Here is a 21,049-nt window from a genome sequence, read left to right as displayed (position 1 = left end):
GAGCTGTGGCTCTTTTATATACTCGAAGGTACGGCCATGGGGTGCTAGCATTCACTAATTCGTCATAGCTCGAGTAGAACTATGGTCTCCTTGGCTAGTACTAATGGGGCTAAAAAGGGTAAGGGTGATCCGTGTGATAGTGTAGTGCAATGCAAAAAGTTTAACAGAAAAATAATATTAGACTAATAGAAACATGTTGGAGTAACTATCCATTTAGTCCCCAGTGGAGTTTCCAAACTGTGGGGGTGGGGGACGTGAGGCGAAATATCATCCATTAGAATTATATAAAATACACCAGGTAATACCCAGGAAAGATGGTGAAGTCACAATGGTCTCACTTAAGTACCACCTCCTTAGACAGCATTTCCTAGACATGCACTTTATACAATCCTAATAGAATCAAACCACTGGTAAGTACCGTCTTCCCATAACACTACCACGGTAGTAAGGATTTATGCCACGAAGGCATAGATAAACAGGAGTCGCCACCCGAGTAATAACCGGGACATATTCAGTGTTTCTTCCGAGGGTCATGGATGGCAACTTACTCCTTGCAGAGTTTCCACAACCGTCATTACCATAGCCCAATGTCTAGGTTCGGGATAGTGGGTACGTAAGGGGAAGGTGTTAGGCACCCCTTACGCCTGGTCTAACCTCGTTGATTTGAGTGTCAGTCCTCTACTAATGTTTCTAGAAGTCTTATTTATTATTCCTTTATTAAACTTTATCCTAAAAAATGCAATTCTAATCCTACACACGCAAGTAATTCACAAAAGGGTTGTTGTTTACACACAATTTTCATGCACAAATAATTAAATGGGTCCCATTTAAAATTCCTAACTAGGCTTTCTTAGGCCCATAGAGCCTAATTAAACTTAATTAGATCCATTTAAGAACTACCCATATTAAATTTAAACAAAACAAAATTTTATTTAAATTTAATTAAATTAATTTCCCCAAAACTTTATTATTATTTTTATTTTTTCAAGATTATGCCACGGAATTAATAATTCGGCTCCATGCCTCCAATTATATCTTACAGTCATATAATTTTTCATCATCGGTTTCCCACGGCCTCAATGCACATACTCATCACAAAATAAGGGTCTACAGGGACCGGGCCTGATAAACAGACTGAAGAAAAAGTGAAATTGATCAAAGCCAATTTGAAGGTTGCCTCAGACCGATAAAAGCCTTATGCTGACTTGAGGAGAAAAGACATAGAATATGAAGCTGGCGATAAGGTGGTTCTTAAAGCCTCACCATGAAAGAAGGTATTGAGGTTTGAAAGAAAGGATAAGTTAAGCCCTAGGTTCATTGGCCCATATGAAGTCATTAAATGTATGGGTCCAGTGGCCTACAGGCAAGCTTTACCCGCCAGAGCTGGACAAGATCCATAATGTATTTCCTGTGTCCATGCTGGGAAGGTATAGATCAAACCCTTCACATATCATCTCCATCGAAGAGATTGAAATCTAACTAGATTTGACATATGAAGAGGAACCCATAAGGATCCTGGCTCGGGAAGTAAAGGAATTGAGAAATAAGCGGATTCCACTGCTGAAAGTGCTTTGGAGGCACCACAACACTGAAGAGGCAACCTAGGAAAGTGAAGAGACGATGAGGCAATAGTTCCCTCAACTGTTTGTATCAGGTAAATTTTGAGAATAAAATTTTTGTTAGAGGGGAAAAACTGTAACAACCTCATGAAGGAACGGAAGCGTGAAAAACACAAGTTTATACCATTGAATTCAAAAATTTTCACCTAGGGTCACATGCATCATGCAAGATTTATTTTTATCTATTTGATTTCAATGATGAACAACATATTAAAACTCTTTTAATATGTTTTTGGATCTGTATTTGCCATTTAAGATTTTAAAATTAATCAGATTAATTTTAGAACCCTAGATTAAATCAAGAACGATTACACTAACCTCTTGATGCACTGCAGCGTGTCTGCGCCTTTGAGATTCGTCTTCAAGACACCAAATGTTGCCCCTCTAGCTTGTCCACACCAAGAACACCTATGGCAGCCCTTGAACAGCTTCTAAAGCCTTTTCTTTTAATTAAAAATTCAAGTTCTGCCTTTTAAGAGATTAGAGATGTAAACAGGACACTAGAAACAATTTCTAGTGTTCTTAATTCAAGAGATTGATGGCTAATCTCTTTGAATTGATGAGAGATGAAGAAGAATAGAGGGAGGGCTGCAAAATGGCGTGACAAAGGAGTGTGGCTGCCGGTTGTATTTTATTTTTTCATAATAACACTTAAATAGCTAGGTTAACACATTAAACCCTTGCCACATGTCACCCTTTCATTAGCTCTAGGTTTAAGTGACCCAATCACATTGTGCCAATTGTCAAACCTATATTTAATCTTGATTTTAATCATCTTACATGATTAAAAACATTTGGCAAGCTTATGTTTTATGCCATGTGTCACCATCTCATGGTGCCACGTGTCACACTGCAAAATGACCAAAATGCCCCTGTGTTTTAATTTTGAGTTCTCAACCCAAAATAATTATTTTTCTTCTTCTAATTAATTTATATCAAATATAAATTAATTAATTAATCTCTATTAATTAACTTCTCATTAATTAAATTCATATTTAAACACTTTAAATATAAATTTAACTTATATTGTACATCCAATAATCTAGATTTGGTTTCAACTCATACTAGGGACTTTGCAAACTAATTGCAAACCAAACCTATTTAATTAATCAATTAAACTCTTTAATTAATTAATTAAATCATATTTAATTAGGTGATAACTTGTGTATGTGTGTGACTTACTAGGCTTATCACTAATTAGCAATGAGACATGATAACAACTCTTAATATAATCAGAATTCTTTCTTACCATAAATGATTTCTCTAAATCATTTTATGAACCTCATGGACCATGGTTAACACCTAGCATAGCATGCCATGGCCACCCAATTAGTAATAAGGTTTACCTTAAATGAACCTATAATCATATGTTACCATGCACTAGAATCTCTCTGTTACAAAATCCCAACTCAAGCTGTAGTCATGGTTTATGTCAAACTCCATTTGCTATGAATATTATGTTCTCTTTTAATTCCAGTTCTTGATTAAAAAGATTTTCTCATCAGAAACTCTTTTCTGAATAAATCTATCTGTCCTGGCCAGGAACTTGAAACATCAAGAACAATTAAATGAACATAGGATTTTATCTCTATTTACTTAGAGGAACAGATTCCATCTTGATCAACACCTACCTCCATATATAACTAGTAGGAGCCAACACATGCCCATATACCCATACACAGTACAAGTATGAAAGCAGTATCAAACTCAAACTACCTATATACAAGATAACTGTGCTATCTCAGGTCTAAAGATTATATGCACTGATATGTTTATGACTAAACATTGACAAGAGTAAACTCCATGTGCTTGTCATAAGTGTCACTGGTTCGGCCTACTTATCATTTATAAGTGCCTATCATGTTTGTTATATGGCATGAGACTCACCATTCCATCTCATTTATATCTCATATAAATAACTTGGGAACAAACATGAATACAATCTTTCTGGATAAGTCATGTCCTTATTATGAAGTATCCTCGATTGTGAACCTATTTATGATACTTCGTGCTAGAAATATTGTCACTCATATTCTTAACAACTTAAGAATAATATTTCTAACAAAATATCAATGGACCTTTTCTATTACACATAAATATATTATGTAAACGAAAAAGTGGAAATGCCTTTTATTAATAAAAATATGTACAAGATACATACTAAATGATATGCTCTAGGGCATACTACTAACACCTCACTTTAACTAGTCTGTACATTATACTGTTCCGGTGACTAATGTCGATCCGGACAGTCAGAATGTCTAGAACTATATTTTAACTAGAGTGAGGAGTTATGAATAAACCAAATAATGATAAGAAAATATTAAGGAAAAATTTTAGAAATGAAATGCAATGAAGTTAAATGAGCCATAGCTACAGCGATAGGTAACCCTAACGGGAAACAGCTGTGAAGATAATTAGCAACCCTAAACCCAAGGGAAACCCTGTGAAATAATTTTTGAGACTCCAGTAAAGAGTTATTGAGCCTTAGATAGCAATAGAATGCCAAGAAAATGCTAAGAAAATTTTCTAAGTCAGTACAGATAATTTTAGCTCGTTAAGCTAAACGAAGGGTATTTTGGTCATTTTGCCTCCAGAGATGATTTTTTACCAACTTGTCCATCCAATTAAGTGAGATTTATGACATAAAATATGAATAAAAATTGATTAAAATTTAATTAAAAATGAGTAAAAAAGAAAGAAAAAGAAAATGAAAGTTAATTATGACATCATGCATATGCAAGCATGATGCAATAAAAATGTGTTAGCCAATCAAAACTCAATAAGAACACTTAAATTCATTAAAAAGAGAAAAAGAAGTCAAATTTAAAAAAAAAATTGCTTTTTTCTTCCATCTTCTTCCTTGGCCGAATTTGTCTCTCTCTCTCCTCCATAGCTCTTTCATCTTCAACCTTGCTAATTCCTTGAATTCTCTCCACAAAATCCATAGCTTCCTTCACTAAATTTGATCCTTGCACCTTGAACAATCCCTAGGCAGCAAAAAGAAGGAGAAACCAAGAAGTTTTGCAAGCTTGGGGTTAGCTCACATAGAGGTTAGTGCTAATTTCTCTCACTTCCTCTTTAGATTTTATGTTAGGAGCATGAATTAAGTGGGAAATTGTAGAAATTAAAACAAATTGAGCATGTTAGACTTACCCCAATTTTCGACAGCCATAAAAGAATTTAGGGTATGATGATTTTGATGGAATTTAATATGTCTACTTATGCCAACTGATGTGTTTGCTTGAGTTGAAATGGAAGATTACATGAATTGCATGATGCTATGCATGAATTAGGGATTTAAAGTTAGGGTTTTGACCCCAAAATTAGAGTTTTATTGAATTGATGGTAAATTGGTTTAATGGTCAATTAGTGACCATTTAATTAAGTTTAACCTTAAATAGGAAGCAATTGTGGCATTGAAAATAAAATTGGTATGCTGCCCCCTGGTGCCAGAATTTCTAGACTTGAGTCCAGTGTGTTTAGGCAGTTATAAAGTGACTTATGCAGCTCCAATTGCTGCAAGGCTAATTGGAGGTGAAATTAGGTACATAATGCCACATTTTTTATGAAGGGACCCTACCCAGAAAACCAACTTAAGTTGACCTAAAAATTATCTAAATTCGGGTGACCAAAATTCTGCACCTGAAAAATGACCAAATGAATAGTATTTGTTCAATTGGCCATAACTTTGTGTAGAGAGGTCCAAAAGGCCTGATTCTTAAACCACTAGAAAGCTTAGATAATGTAGAACAACTTTCATGAAGAATAGAAACCCAAATTTTGGATAGAATTAATTCAAATAGCTAGCCAAATTTAAGACATAAAAATTACCAGAACCAAATTTTGCCCATAAATTCTAGATAATGACCAATCGGATCAGTTATGGTAAAAATGCCATAACTTGAGCTACAAAACTCCAAATGGAGTGATTCAAAAAGAGAATTAAAGAAGATACATTATAGAACAACTTTGATGAAGAAAGTTTAGCCAAATTTTCACTGTAGATTGGTCCAATGGAATAGTAAACCTAAGTGACCAAATCTGAATATTTGAGATAACTTCCAATGAGCTTTGAATTGAAATTGGCAACCAATGCCAACAAATGTAAAACCCAAAATGTGATATTGTAGTGCAGTTAGAATTTGCCTATCTATTAACTATGAAAAAGTTAATATTTTTGCATGAATAGTAAGGTAAATAGTAACCACTAAACCTCAAATGCAATGAATTAAACAATTAATTTTGTAATATGCCCTAGTATGCCTAGAATGATCGGTTTGGATAGGTTGGCATGGCAATAGGATTCCGATAGCAGTACTGCAAATGACTTTGTGTCATTCCATGATTTATGGCATATCGTGCCATTTTGTGATATTATGGCCTATGGCCATTTTGCTATAATTGATACACTTGGCTTTATGCCTGATGTTTAATATGGCTTATTAGCCGTTCTGTTGCACACCTAGCAGACACTTTGTAACCAATGGTGTGATGGCCCGAGATACTTAGTATCCAATACCAGTTCACCCGTTTATCCAGTTCAGTCAACTGGTATAAGTTACTTGGGCAACTAAAACAAGTCTTAATAATTTATAACCAAATAATGAACATAAAAAGTACTAAAATTAATAATATTATGATTAATTGCTAGAAATCCAGTCTGCATGAAATAACAACATAATTTTTGCATATTTATTTATTTTAATTTATTTTAATTTTTTATTAGCACCATTAAGCTGTATTGCTTAGTGTGTCACTTTTTGCCACGCGTAGGTACTGGTGAGACAAATAGAGAGCCTCGCAGACTTCAGACTGGGTGAGCGTCCCGATCTGCATTGTGTTCTAGTGTCACCAAATCTGCAGTACATTTTGGGTAGGACTCTAGGCTATATCATGTTTTTTGTATTTTGTATTTTGTGTTAGATATTTATTTTGTCATTTAAATTATGAAACTATGTAATTATTTGTAATTATGTACATTAATGAAATGTAGTATTTCATTTATGAATGAGTACCAAATTTATCCATCTATGTATGAATGAAAATCGAGAAATTGAGATAAATGATCTGAAATATTAGGATTATGAGAAAATTTATGCTTTGAGATGATATTGTTGAAAATTTTAATAGGTGGGGAAATCGTCAAAATGTTAATAAATTAGGGAAAACTCTGTCAATTTCTCCGGCTAATAAACTGATCGCAAATAAATAAATAAAAATGTGAGTAATAAGAAATGCAATGAAATAAGTTAAAGTACTCCGGCACCGAGTGTGACATGCTTTGCTCGGCTACACTATAGACGGGTAAGGGGGTGTCACATTTAGTGGTATTAGAGCATCGGTTTAAGCGTTTCTGGTTTTAGATAGAGTCCATACCATACATTGCATTTGTAAGAATCGAGGTGACACTAATGCAGATTTGTTATTTTTTATTATTTTGGTTAGGATATGGACCCAACATCACAGAGAGTGGTTGAGGAAGAGGTGAAAAGTCATGCTCCACCCATGGTTGAAGCTGGAGGCAGGGGAGAACCTACTCTACCAGCACCAGAAGCACCAGCACAGCCTCAGTTTGCCCTATTTCAACAAATGACCGAATTCTACAGGCAGATGCTGAGGGCTATCCCACCACCACTACCACAGCCACAACCTCTGCCACCACCACAGAAGTCCCATTTGGAGAAATTAAGAAAATATGCGGCTATGGACTTTCTGGGAAAGAAGGAAGATGATCCCATGGCAGCCGAAAATTGGATAAACAGAACGGGAAGGATGTTGAGATAACTTCACTGCACCTCAGAATAAAACCTAGAGGGTACTGTGTCCCTGCTTTAGGATGATGCATATCAGTGGTGGGAGACAGTATCTAGGGAGGTGCAGCCAGACCAGATCACATGGGAGTTCTTTCTTACATAGTTTGGAAAGAAGTATATTAGCAATGTGTACCTGGAAGAGAGGAGAAGAGAATTTATCAGTCTGTGGCAGAGATAGCTATCAATGGCAGAATATGAGAGAGAGTTTGTTAGACTGAGCAGATATGGGAGAGAAATAGTACCCACAGAAGCTGAAAGGTGTAGAAGGTTTGAGGAAGGGCTGAATGACAACATCAAGCTTATGATAACAACTTTGGAGATTACTGACTTCGCAAAATTGTTAATGCTACATTAAAAGTAGAAAGAGTCAGAATTAATGAGCAGAGCAGAAGGGATAAATAGCAAAAGAGAGGTCCGGGTCAAACCAGTTCATCCTCTGCACCTAGTAAAAAGTTTAGAGGTCCTCCTGCTCAAAGTGCTAGTCAGCCACAGGGTCAGGGCCAGTCCCAAAGTCCCATATCTCAGTTCACACCGAGGAAAGGCTAGTCCACACCATCAGTGGGCAGCTCTCCAAGGATGGTGTTTAGGGGACCAGCCCCAGCAGCCTCTTCAGCGTGTCCACACTACCATAAGTGGCATAAGGGTGAATGTTGGTGATGAAGAAGCACCAGTGCCTATGCCATTATTTAGAGGACCCATCACTAGAGCCAGAGCTAGAGAGCTGCAAGCATTGGTGTTAGAGAATTGTGAGCACAAAGGGGATCAAAATTGCCATGTTGGACTTTCTTGCATATTGTTGGAATCTAGGTGGATCATTCTCACACAAGTTGGCATGGGAAACTTGATAAGTGGCGCCACATCAACATGACTTCGCCACATCAACATGACTTGGCACAAGACCATTCGGCCAAGTGGATTGGAGGAGCTTCTTATGCTTATTTCGATTTGCCATGTGCTGACACCTTTTATTGGTCCCCACTACATTAAAAAAAGGCTGCTATCACCTAAAGTGTTGCTGCCACCTTATGGTCCCCACTACATAAAGGGCTGCCATAAAGCAAGTGGTCCCAAATGGTCCCCCCCTATGGAGACGCCCCATCTGATTAAGAAGCCTTGTATTTTTGTCTTTTTAGCCATGTTGGCACACTTTTAGGGTTTTGGCACACTTTTAGGGTTTTAGAGATGCTATATATAACCCAAGATATTCAGATTGTATTGGTAGCCTTCATTTTTTCTAGTTTAAGTGTGAGCATTAGGGAGAGAACTCCATTGCTGGAGCTTGAGTTTCTTATATGTTTCTTTCATGTTTCTTGAAAGAACTTGGATTCTAGCAGCATGAACCCCTTGCTAGTCTTATTTTGATGATCAATATGTTTTAGCTTGTTACTATTTGTGTATTGACACTTGGGTTTTCAATCAAATTACTTGTTTGGATGATTAAAGATCTTGGTTCCAATATTTAAATGTTGTGTTTCTTGGCATCCTAGGAGTGCTCATCATTTTGGTATCAGAGCCTTGGCATCTAACAAGGTATTTATCCATTAAAACTACTTTTTCTTTTCTGTTTGGTTAACTATAATAGTCAGCCATTGTAGGACCTTTAGATATCTATTAGTTTCTTCATCTAGTACCTTATTCTTTGTAGCCAAATCAAAATTGCATTTTAGGGTACTGATTTTTCTTCTTTTTTTTTGTTTGAACTCTTGCTGGCTGAAACTTGGCAGTGTTAATTTTAGTGTAGGATTTTGCTTAATCTTAGATTAAATCTCTTGTTCATCTTGTTTTCCTTGAGTTTGTCTGTAGGATTTGAGTTAATCAAGCTAAAACCTATCTTTGACACTAGCTATTTGCCTCTTGAGTTATATGATATCAAGTCTGAGTATGTTAAATTGGGTAATTAATGCTTGGGATGTGCCTGTGTGCTAGTAGGTAGAGCTTGATTTGGATTGCCAAAGTACTTGAGTGGTATCAGTAGTTGATTCTGCAATTTTTATCCTTTGCATCAGTATAAAAGGAAAAAAAAAAAAAAAAAGGAGATTGGATTGTAAGCTGAGTTGTGTTGTGCTGAAAAAATTGACAAGCTGACATAAGTGATGAAATTGTGAATTGTGAAGTTAAACATTGAATTTGAGTCTGATAATCTACCAACATCTTTTGGTATTACTAGACACCTCACATGCCATATTTGATGTGAAAATTCCACTGTTTGCATATCGAACCAAATTTTTGCGACAAACCTGATCAAATTTAGTTAACACACCAAACCAACCCAGAAAACTCCGAAATTTTACAGGCTGATTATACTCCATTTCAGTAGCTTTTGTGTCAATTTTTAGGGTTTTGTGACATTGTTTGCCTACCGAACCAAAATTTTGTGGCAGACCTAGTCAAATTTCGTTCACCTAGTAAACCCATCCAGAAACTCCTGAGATTTTATGTAACACCCTCCCGGTAGCAACTCCGTACATTCTACTGTTCTGGTGACCGGTGTCGATCCGGACAGCTAGAACGTCCGGAAAAATATTTAAACTAAAGTCAGAAACCATAATTAACTCAAATATTAATAAGAAAAATTTAGTAAAAATTTTAGAAATAAAATACAACCAAGTTAAACAAGCCGGTGCCCTAGCGAGGGGTAAACCAGAGGGAAGTTGCGGTTCTCGCAACGAGGAGCCCTAGACCTTGGGGAAAAATTATAAAATAATTTTTGGGACTCCAGAGAAGGGTCATTGAGGTTCCTATGGCATTAGAATGCCAAGAAAATACCTAGGAAAATTTTTCAATCGGTACAGACAATTTTGACCCGTTAAGCCAAACGGAGGGCATTTTGGTCATTTCGCCTTCAGAGGTGATTTTCGGCCGACTTGTCCAGTTAAGTAAATAATTATTATGACATAAAATATGAATAAATGTTGTTAAAAATTTAAATTGAAATTAAAGAGACAAGAAATGGTGAGAAATTTAAAGAAAATGGAATAATGACATCATCATGATGTCATTAAGATTCTTCCAACCAATCCAAGGTTGACACATGGCCTAAACTAATTTAAAAGAGACTTAAAGGGCTGGAAAATGAAGAGAAAAATTCAGAAAGCTTCTCCCATCTTCCTTGCCGTCAACCACCTCTTCCATAGCTAAGCATATTCAAGTTTTTCAAAGCTTGATTCACCCATTTCTACCCAACAAAATCATAACCTAGCTTCACAAAAAATTAACCTAGCAACTTGAGCAACCTCTAGGCAGCCAAAAGAGGAAGAAAGAAAGGAGTTTGGGTGGCTGGAAATTCTGCCCCATTCAAGGTTAGTGCACATATATATTTAAAACTCATTAATTCCATGTTAGAGATTTGTAATAGGTAAGAAATTGTGAAATAAATGAACCAAACTCATGTGCATGTCCACCATAGAATTTGGCAGCCCTAAGGAAGGAATGATTTTGATTGTTTTGATGGACTTAGAGTGGACTAGAAATGATGTTTAAGGTATGCATATGCATGGATAATGAACTAGTGTGCTAATTAAGGTGTATGGGTAAATTGAATTGGACATTAGGGTTTTGAGAAGTGAAAATTTGACTTGGCTTAGGAAATTGTTAGAGAACATTTTAATGGTCAATTAGTGACCATTTTAGGTAAGTTGACCACAATTTGGACTGAAATATAGCATGGCAAAGTGAATGTGTAGGCTGCCTAAGGACAGCAGCAGAGTGACTGAAATTTCAGTCTACTTGGACTGCCATATCTTGGGCTGTGTTGGTCCAATTGGTGTTTGGCCAATTGGGCATGAAACTAGGCTTATAATGGCACATTTTTTCTGAAGAAACCATGCCCAAAAGACCAAAGCAAGTGGACCAAAAGTTGGCCCCAATCCGGACACCCTGCAACAGCACCTGCAGAAATGACTAAATGAATAGTAACTGTTCATTTGGCCATAACTCACTGTAGATTTGGTCAATTGACCTGAAATTTTTACAGCAACAAGTTAAGACATAAACAAACAACTTTCATGAAGGAACCTACCCCAAATTATGGCCAGAACCTATTCAAATATGCAGTCACAGTCACTGTTCATGTTACTGTAGATATGGTAATTTCTGCAGAATGGAAATCCGGCCAGCTGTGGTTTTTGGACCATATATAGAGCTACAAAACTCCAAATGGAGTGATTCAAAAAAAGAAATTCAACTAGACAAAATAAGGAACAACTTTCATGTTTTCCATTTCTTCAAATTTCCACTGTAACAGTGTTTAATGGAACAGTAAACTTAGGCTCAAAAACTGAAATTTTCTGCCCTCTTGGTTTTAAGTTAGAAATGGTAATGGTGACCAATTCTAACAAGTTTTAAATGTAAAATGTGGTATGTTGGAAGTGCCAAAGTCAATGTACATATTTTCTATCCAAAAGTCAACATTTTTGTTGACCAATGAGGTGAATAGTGACACCAAAACTTGAAATGCACAAATTGAAGAATTTAAAAGTTTCAAATGCCCTAGTATACCTAACATGATTGGTTTGGATAGTTTGGCATGCCAATAGGGTTCAGTTAGCAGTACTGCACATGGCAATATGCCATTCTGTGATTTCATAACTTTTAGTCATTCTGACTTTGCATTGAGACTTGGCCTTGTGCCTGAGATTATTTACAGCTTGGTAGCTGTTCTGTTGCACACCGGGAGATGCATATGTGACCGATGGTGTGACGGCCCGAGGTACTAGATACCCAGTGCCAGTTTACCCGTTATCCAGTCCAGTCGTCTAATGTAGGTTACTTGGGGCAACTAAATGAATAAAAGTGGATAAAGTAAATGATATACAAATACCAAATAAATAAAACATATACATTCGTTACATATTTATTTCTTGCTATTTCTTTTATTTTATTATTGCACCACTAAGCATTATTGCTTAGCGCGTTGCTTTTGCCATGCGTAGGTACTGGAGATACTGATCGTGAGCCCAGTAGACCGCAGACTGGGTGAGTCTATCCTGCAGTTCTGCACAGTGTCCGTGTCACCTCAACTTCTGCAGTGCATTGGTAGGACACTAGGTGTCATTTTGGTGTTTTGTAATTAAATTTTATTTTCTCATATGTATTTGGATTTATGAAATGTATTTAGGTGTTCATGTAAATAATGAAAACTATGTTTGTGAATGGAAAAGTAAATGTTTATTTGTGATTTATATGTGATCATCACATGTGATGGATGATTGAGAATTGAATTTGAAATGTTGAGATTTTGATATTGAGATTTTATTGATGAATTGAAGTTGGGATTGTATGGAAATTATTCGGAAGTGTTTTTCACAGGTTCCGAAGAACTGTTTTCTCCATTTTTAGCCGGTACTCCGCTGGATTTTCTTTAAAATTTTCGGAACCTCAAATAAATTATGAATTCAATAAATGACTTAAATGAGTTATATTTCACAAATTATATTCAAAAGCATGATATAAAATAATTAAGGTATATTAGAGTGTGCCGGTACACCGTGTGGCATTACTTACTCAGGTATACTGTACACGGGTAAGGGGTGTCACATTTTACCAGTAGTTAGTCATTATTGGGATGCCTATGTCTACCAAATTTCAGACCAAAATATATTCGTTTGTGTGGTGAACCAAAATTATTGCCTATTTTTGGTTAATTGTGTGAACTGCTGGTATTTGTGCAAAGTGTTAATAGTATGCCCTAGAGCATATCATTTAGTATGTATCTTGTACATATTTTTATTAATAAAAGGCATTTCCACTTTTCCGTTTACATAATATATTTATGTGTAATAGAAAAGTTCCATTGATATTTTGTTAGAAATATTATTCTTAAGTTGTTAAGAATATGAGTGACAATATTTCTAGCACAAAGTATCATAAATAGGTTCACAATCGAGGATACTTCATAATAAGGACATGACTTATCCAGAAAGATTGTATTCATGTTTGTTTCCAAGTTATTTATATGAGATATAAATAAGATGGAATGGTGAGTCTCATGCCATATAACAAACATGATAGGTACTTATAAAAGAAAAGTAGGCCGAACCAGTGACACTTATGACAACCACATAGAGTTTACTCTTGTCAATGTTTTGTCATAAATCATATCAGTGCATATAATCTTTAGACCTGAGATAGCACAGTTATCTTGTATACAGGTAGTTTGAGTTTGATACTGCTTTCATACTTGTACTGTGTATGGGTATATGGGCATCTGTTGGCTCCTACTAATTATATATGGAAATAGGTGTTGATCAAGATGGAATCTGTTCCTCTAAGTAAATAGAGATAAAATCCTATGTTCATTTAATTATTCTTGATGTTTCAAGTTCCTGGCCAGGACAGATAGATTTATTCAGAAAAGAGTTTCTGATGAGAAAATCTTTTTAATCAAGAACTGGAATTAAAAGAGAACATAATATTCATAGCAAATGGAGTTTGACATAAACCATGACTCCAGCTTGAGTTGGGATTTTGTAACAGAGAGATTTTAGTGCATGGTAACATATGATTATAGGTTCATTTAAGGTAAACCTTATTACTAATTGGGTGGCCATGGCATGCTATGCTAGGTGTTAACCATGGTCTATGAGGTGTATAAAATGATTTAGAGAAATCATTTATGGTAAGAAAGAGTTCTGATGATATTAAGAGTTAATATCATGTCTCATTGCCAATTAGTGATGACCCTAGTAACTCACACATATACACAAGTTATCACCTATTTAAATATGATTTAATTAATTAATTAAAGAGTTTAATTGATTAATTAAATAGGTTTGGTTTGCAATTAAATTGCAAAGTCCCTAGCATGACTTGAAACCAAATCTAGATTATTGGATGTATAGTATAAGTTAAATTTATATTTAAAGTGTTTAAATATGAATTTAATTAATGAGAAATTAATTAATAGAGATTAATTAATTAATTTATATTTGATATAAATTAATTAGAAGAATAAAAATAATTATTTTGGGTTAAGAACTCAAAATTAAGACACAGGGGCATTTTGGTCATTTCACAGTATGACACGTGGCACCATGAGATGGTGACACATGGGATTACACATAAGCTTGCCAAATGTTTTTTAATCATGTAAGATGATTAAAATCAAGATTAAATATAGGTTTGACACTTGGCACAATGTGATTGGGTCACTTAAACCTAGAGCTAATCAAAGGGTGACATGTGGCAAGGGTTTAATGTGTTAACCTAGCTATTTAAGTGTTGTTATGAAAAGAAAAGCAACCAGCAGCCACTCCTCTCCTTTGTCACGCTCCTTTGAGGCTTTTCATCTATTCTTCTTCATCTCTCATTAATTCAAAGAGATTTAATTCAAAGAGATTAGCCATCAATCTCTTGAATTAAGAACACTAGAAAATGTTTTTAGTGTCCTATTTACATCTCTAATCTCTTAAAAGGAAGAACTTGAATTTCTAATTAATAGAAAAAGCTTTAGAAGTTGTTCAAGGGCTGCCATAGGTGTTCTTGGTGTGTACAAGCTAGAGGGACAATATCTGGTGTGAAGACAAATCTCAAAGGCGCAGACACGCTGCAGTGCATCAAGAGGTTAGTGTAATCGTTCTTGATTTAATCTAGGGTTCTAAAATTAATCTGATTAATTTTAAAATCTTGAATGGCAAATACATATCCAAAAACTTATTAAAAGAGTTTTAATATGTTGTTTATTATTAAAATCAAATAGATAAAAATAAATCTTGCATGATGCATGTGAACCTAGGTGAAAATTTTTGAATTCAATGGTATAAACTTGTGTTTTTCACGCTTCTGTTCCTTCAATTGGTATCAGAGCCATTATATTTGCCATTTAGATTGTTGATTATATGATTTAATTGTGTGATTTGATCATGAGATGATTGATCCATTGCTGGTAGCAATGGATGTGTGGCGGCACACATGGTGAAGCCACCATTGGTGGCGGCAACAATGGTTCTTCAAGGTGGCGCAAGGTTTGCTTTTTAATTTACAATTGCTGTATGATCTAAAAGCTCATCCTATGTCTAATTAAATTGTTTAATTAGAATTTTAATCACACAATTAAATTATGATTCAAATCAGAATTTTAAAAATTGTTTGAATGTGATTCAAATCTGAATTTTAAAAGTTGTTTGAATGTGATTCAAATCTAAATTTTTAAAGTTGTTTGAATCATATTTAAATCTGATTTTTTAAAATTGATTGAATAAAATTCAGATCTGATTTTTTAAAAAAATGTTTGAATGTGATTCAAATCTGATTTTTTTAAAAAAAATGTTTGAATGTGATTCAAATCTGAATTTTTAAAGTTGTTTGAATGTGATTCAAATCTGAATTTTAAATTTGTTTGAATGAGATTCAAATCTGAATTTTTAAATTTATTTGAATCATATTCAAATCTGGATTTTTATGTTGAATATGAGATATTCAATTTAATTTAAGTATGTATGTTTTATTTAATTGTTAAATTGTGATATGCATGATGGATGATCATGGACTATAAAAGACCAATGTGATTGGATTTATTTCTTTTATGTTTTTTTGGGATTGTAAATTAATTAATTTATTTTAATTTATTTTGGGCATGTATTATTAAGTTTGTAATAATTTTTGGGTTGTACTTTCATTTATTTAAGTTCTTGTAAATTCGCCTTGGTATGCCAAGGATTACTATGTAATATTAGATTGCAAGAAGTTCAAAGAGGTCAAGAGCATTGGTGGGACCAGTGGGAGGAATTCAAGATCAAGTGTTGATTATGTACTCCTTCAGTAACTCTTGTAAAATGAATGAATGAAATGCACCTAGGAATGTCCTGATTTAATTCTTGGTGGCTCAGAATTGAATCCCTTAGATAGTCCATGATCATACCATATTTACTACTTATCCATGAATGCATGAGATGTATGGGAATGTATGCAATTATATGATATATGCATGCTAAATAGATAATGTGCAAAGTGAGACCTTAATAGTAATTAGAATGACCATAAAATCTTCCAAACAAATGATTAAGTTGGAAATGCTATAAAGTAATTATAACATAGGCCCTCCATTGGGGCAATTATTTTAAGAAATTTTAAATAATTGCATAAGATGCAATTAATTTAAGAGATTTTCTTAAGAATAATTGTTAAGCATGAGATGTTGTAAATATGTAAATGGTTTGGTGGCCAATATTGGATGTACCTGAGGACATTAAAATTATTTGCATAATTACTGGCTCAATGGGATCAACTTAACTAATGCAAGATAAGTCAATAATGGATGTACCTAAGATTTTGAGCATTAGGGGCTAGGTAAAGGATTGAACCTCACATGAGATGTGATGGGCAAGGAGTTGCTCACTTATAGTTTATTGTAATTCCAATAATGGATGTACCTGAGGATGATCAATAGAATTATAAGAATTCAATCACCCACTAGAAATCCATCCAACTAGGATTTCTGTTTTCTACTTTAAAAGTGTAGGATTCGCTAAGTTAGTGGGAGGACCAATTTGATTAAAAGACCATAATCATTTTGGTTAATTACATGATACATTTACTAATTAATCTGGTTATTTTCTACAGTTAATTTTCTGATAAAAATGAGCACAAAACAACCACCACCATCGAATATCCTTGCAAGCATACTTGATCACAATAGGTTGACAAGACCTAATCTGTCTGATTGGCTAAGAAATTTAAAGCTTGTCCTGAACCTTGAACATATAGGATATGTTCTAGATTCAAATGTTCCTGGTCCCTTACCTCCAGAGGCCACACAAGAGGAACATGAAACTTTGGACAAGTGGAAGGAGCATGATATGAGAGCTAAGTGTTACATGCTTGCTTCCATGAGTAATGAGTTACAGAAGCAACATGAGAACATGCAGAGTACGAGTGAGATCCTCCTTCACCTACAAGAGTTGTATGGTGAGCACAGAAGGAATGCTAGGTATGAGATATCTAGACAGCTATTCCGTATGAGGATGTCTGAGGGACAGAATGTTGGGGATCATGTCCACAAGATGATTCAGCTGATTGAGCAGTTGGAACATCTTGACTTCAACATGGATTTCCAACTACAGACGGATTTGATCCTTCAGTCCCTTCCTGAGTCTTTTGGGAATTTTGTGACAAATTTCCATATGACTCAACAGGAATGCACCTTAGCTGGTTTACTCAACATGCTGGTTATTGCCCAAAAGAATATGCCGGGCAATAAAGGAAAAGAGGTAGCTTTGATTGCATCTTCTTCTGCTGGAAAGTCCAACAAGAAGAAGGGCAATAAGAAAAAGAAACTTCAGATTCCTAGTCCTTCCAAGAAAATAGCTAAACAGAAAGGGAAGACCAAAGCTGACAAAGGCAAAGGAAAGTGTTTCCACTGCCAATAGGAAAGTGTTTCCATTGGCAACAAGAAAGTGTTTCCATTGCCAGTAAGAAAGTGTTTCCACTGGCCAGAGTATAGCAATCTAAAAGAATGCAATGCCATGGTGAAAACCAACTCAAGCTCAAAATATATTTGGCACTTAAGGTTATGTCATGTTGCAGAAGATAGGATTACAAAATTGGAGAAAATGGGGATTTTATCCTCATTGGGCTTTGAGCCTACTCCAACTTGTGAATCTTGCCTTCAGGGCAAAATGACTAGATCACCCTTTGTTGGACAAGGGCTAAGAGCTGAAAATATTTTGGAGCTAATACATAGTGATGTATGTGGTCCATTTAAAGAAATGGCTAGAGGGGCTTTCATTATTTTATTACCTTTACTGATGATAAGTCAAGGTTTGGGTATTTGTATTTGATGAAATACAAACATGAATCTTTTGAAAAGTTCAAAGAATTTAAATCTGAAGTAGAAAATCAAACAGGAAAGAGTATTAAAGCTCTTCGATCAGATCGTGGAGGTGAATATTTGAGTACTGAATTTGATGAATACTTGAGAGAGCATGGCATTGTTTCTCAGCTGACTCCTCCAGGAACGCCACAACTGAATGGTGTATCTGAAAGAAGAAATCGTACCCTATTGGATATGGTACGTAGTATGATGAGCTACACTGATATGCCAATCTTCATTTGGGGATTTGCATTAGAATCAGCTTTATATATTCTGAATAGGATTCCATCAAAATCAGTTTCTTCCACACCTTATGAGATATGGCATGGAAGAAAACCAAGTCTTAAGCATGTTAAGATTTGGGGTTGTCCAGCTTATATCAAAAAGCTGAACACTGATAAATTGGAGACCAGATCAGAAAAAGGTCGATTTGTTGGATATCCAAAAGATAGTTTTGGATATTATTTTTATTTGCCTCCTTCACAAAAGGTTGTGATAAGTAGAGATGCCAAAATTCTTGAACAACAGTTTGCTCAATAAGGAGGCAAAGGAAGGCAAATAGAGTTAGAATTGGAGAATTCTGACCAACCAACAGATCAGATGGATATAGATCCATCTAGTCAACCTATACCCGTTGATGAAACATCTACAGCTGTTCCTTGTAAAGCAACCAGGGTATCTCACCCACCAGTGAGATATGGTTTTCTTCATGAAGAAGAACAAGAGTTGTCTACTCATGAAGAAGTAAATCATGGAGATGATCGACTTACTTATGAAGAAGCTATATCAGATATAGACTCTTCAAAATGGATTGATGCTATGAAATCCGAGATTGATTCCATGTATAAGAATCAAGTTTGGGATCTTGTTGACCCACCAGAAGGTATTGTACCTATAGGGAACAAATGGGTTTTCAAGAAGAAAATTGGTTCTGATGGAAAGGTAGAGACCTATAAGGCAAGGCTAGTAGCGAAAGGGTTTCACCAAAGGCAAGGAATCGACTATGAGGAGACTTTCTACTTTGTTGCCATGATTAAATCAATTAGGATTTTATTAGCAATACTGCATACTATGATTATGGGATTTGGCGGATGGATGTCAAAGACTTTTCTCAATGGATACATTGAAGAAAACATTTTCATGGAACAACCTAGGGGTTTTGAATCCCAAGATGGTTCCAAGGTATGCAAGCTAAAGCAATCCATTTATGGGTTGAAACAAGCTTCGAGGAGTTGGAACATCCGTTTTGATGAAGCCATTAAATCCTTTGGTTTTATCAAAAATGAGGATGAGCCAAGTGTATATAAGAAGGTTAGTGACAGTGCTATCACTTTCCTTGTTTTATATGGGGATGACATACTGTTGATGGGTAATGACACAGGTATGTTGACGACTATAAAGGTATGGTTGTCAAATACATTCTCCATGAAAGACTTAGGGGAGGCAACCTATATTCTTGGGATTCGCATCTATAGAGATAGAGCGAAAAGAATAATTGGTTTATCTCAAAGTCTATACTTGGAAAAGGTGTTAAAGAGGTTTACCATGCTTGATTCCAAGAGATGATTGTTACCAGTGAGACATGGTATCCATCTTTCTAAAGATATGTCTCTAAAGACACCTGAAGAAAGAGATAAAATGGCTAGGATTCCATATGCTTCGGCTATTGGAAGTTTAATGTATGCAATGTTGTGTACTAGGCCGGATATCACATATCTTTATTAGTTTGACTAGCGGTATCAATCCAATCCAGGTTTGGAACATCGATAGTCATCAAGAATATCCTTAAGTACTTGAGAAGAACTAAGAATTTATTCTTGATTTATGGAGGTGGAGACTTGCAATTGGATGGTTATACTGATTCTGATTTCCAATCAGATATAGATGTTAGAAAGTCTACCTCTGGATATGTGTTCATTTGTAATGGAGGTGCAGTCAGTTGGAAGAGTTCCAAACAGAGCACAACTGCAGATTCCACTACAGAGGCTGAGTATATTGTTGCATCAGATGCTGCAAAGGAAGCTGTTTGGATAAAGAAGTTCATGACAGAACTTACAGTAGTTCCTTCCATTGAGTCAGCAGTTCCACTACACTGTGACAATAATGGAGTAGTCATATAGGCTAAGGAACTAAGGTCTCACCCAAAATCCAAACACATAGAAAGGCACTACCATATTATCAGAGATATAGTTGGGCAAGGCGATATAGCCATGCAGAAAAATAACATCAGCTGAAAAATCCAGCTAATCCATTCACTAAGCTTTTGTCACAAGTTCAGTTAGACCGACATCTTGAGAAGATGGGTCTAAGGTATTGTAATGAATGGCTCTAGTGCTAATGGCAGATTGTTAGTAGTATGCCCTAGAGCATATCATTTAGTATGTATCTTGTACATATTTTTATTAATAAAAGGCATTTCCACTTTTCTGTTTACATAATATATTTATGTGTAATAGAAAAGTTCCATTGATATTTTGTTAAAAATATTATTCTTAAGTTGTTAAGAATATGAGTGACAATATTTCTAGCACAAAGTATCATAAATAGGTTCACAATCGAGGATACTTCATAATAAGGACATGACTTATCCAGAAAGATTGTATTCATGTTTGTTCCCAAGTTATTTATATGAGATATAAATAAGATGGAATGGTGAGTCTCATGCCACATAACAAACATGATAGGCACTTATAAATGATAAGTTGGCCGAACCAGTGACACTTATGACAAGCACATGGAGTTTATTCTTGTCAATGTTTTGTCATAAATCATATCAGTGCATATAATCTTTAGACCTGAGATAGCAC

The sequence above is a fragment of the Hevea brasiliensis genome, chromosome 13 (assembly GCF_030052815.1).
Source record: "Hevea brasiliensis isolate MT/VB/25A 57/8 chromosome 13, ASM3005281v1, whole genome shotgun sequence".
Taxonomy (NCBI): Eukaryota; Viridiplantae; Streptophyta; class Magnoliopsida; order Malpighiales; family Euphorbiaceae; genus Hevea; species Hevea brasiliensis.
The sequence above is the reverse complement of the archived record's forward strand: the minus strand, read 5'-3'. Positions refer to the sequence as shown.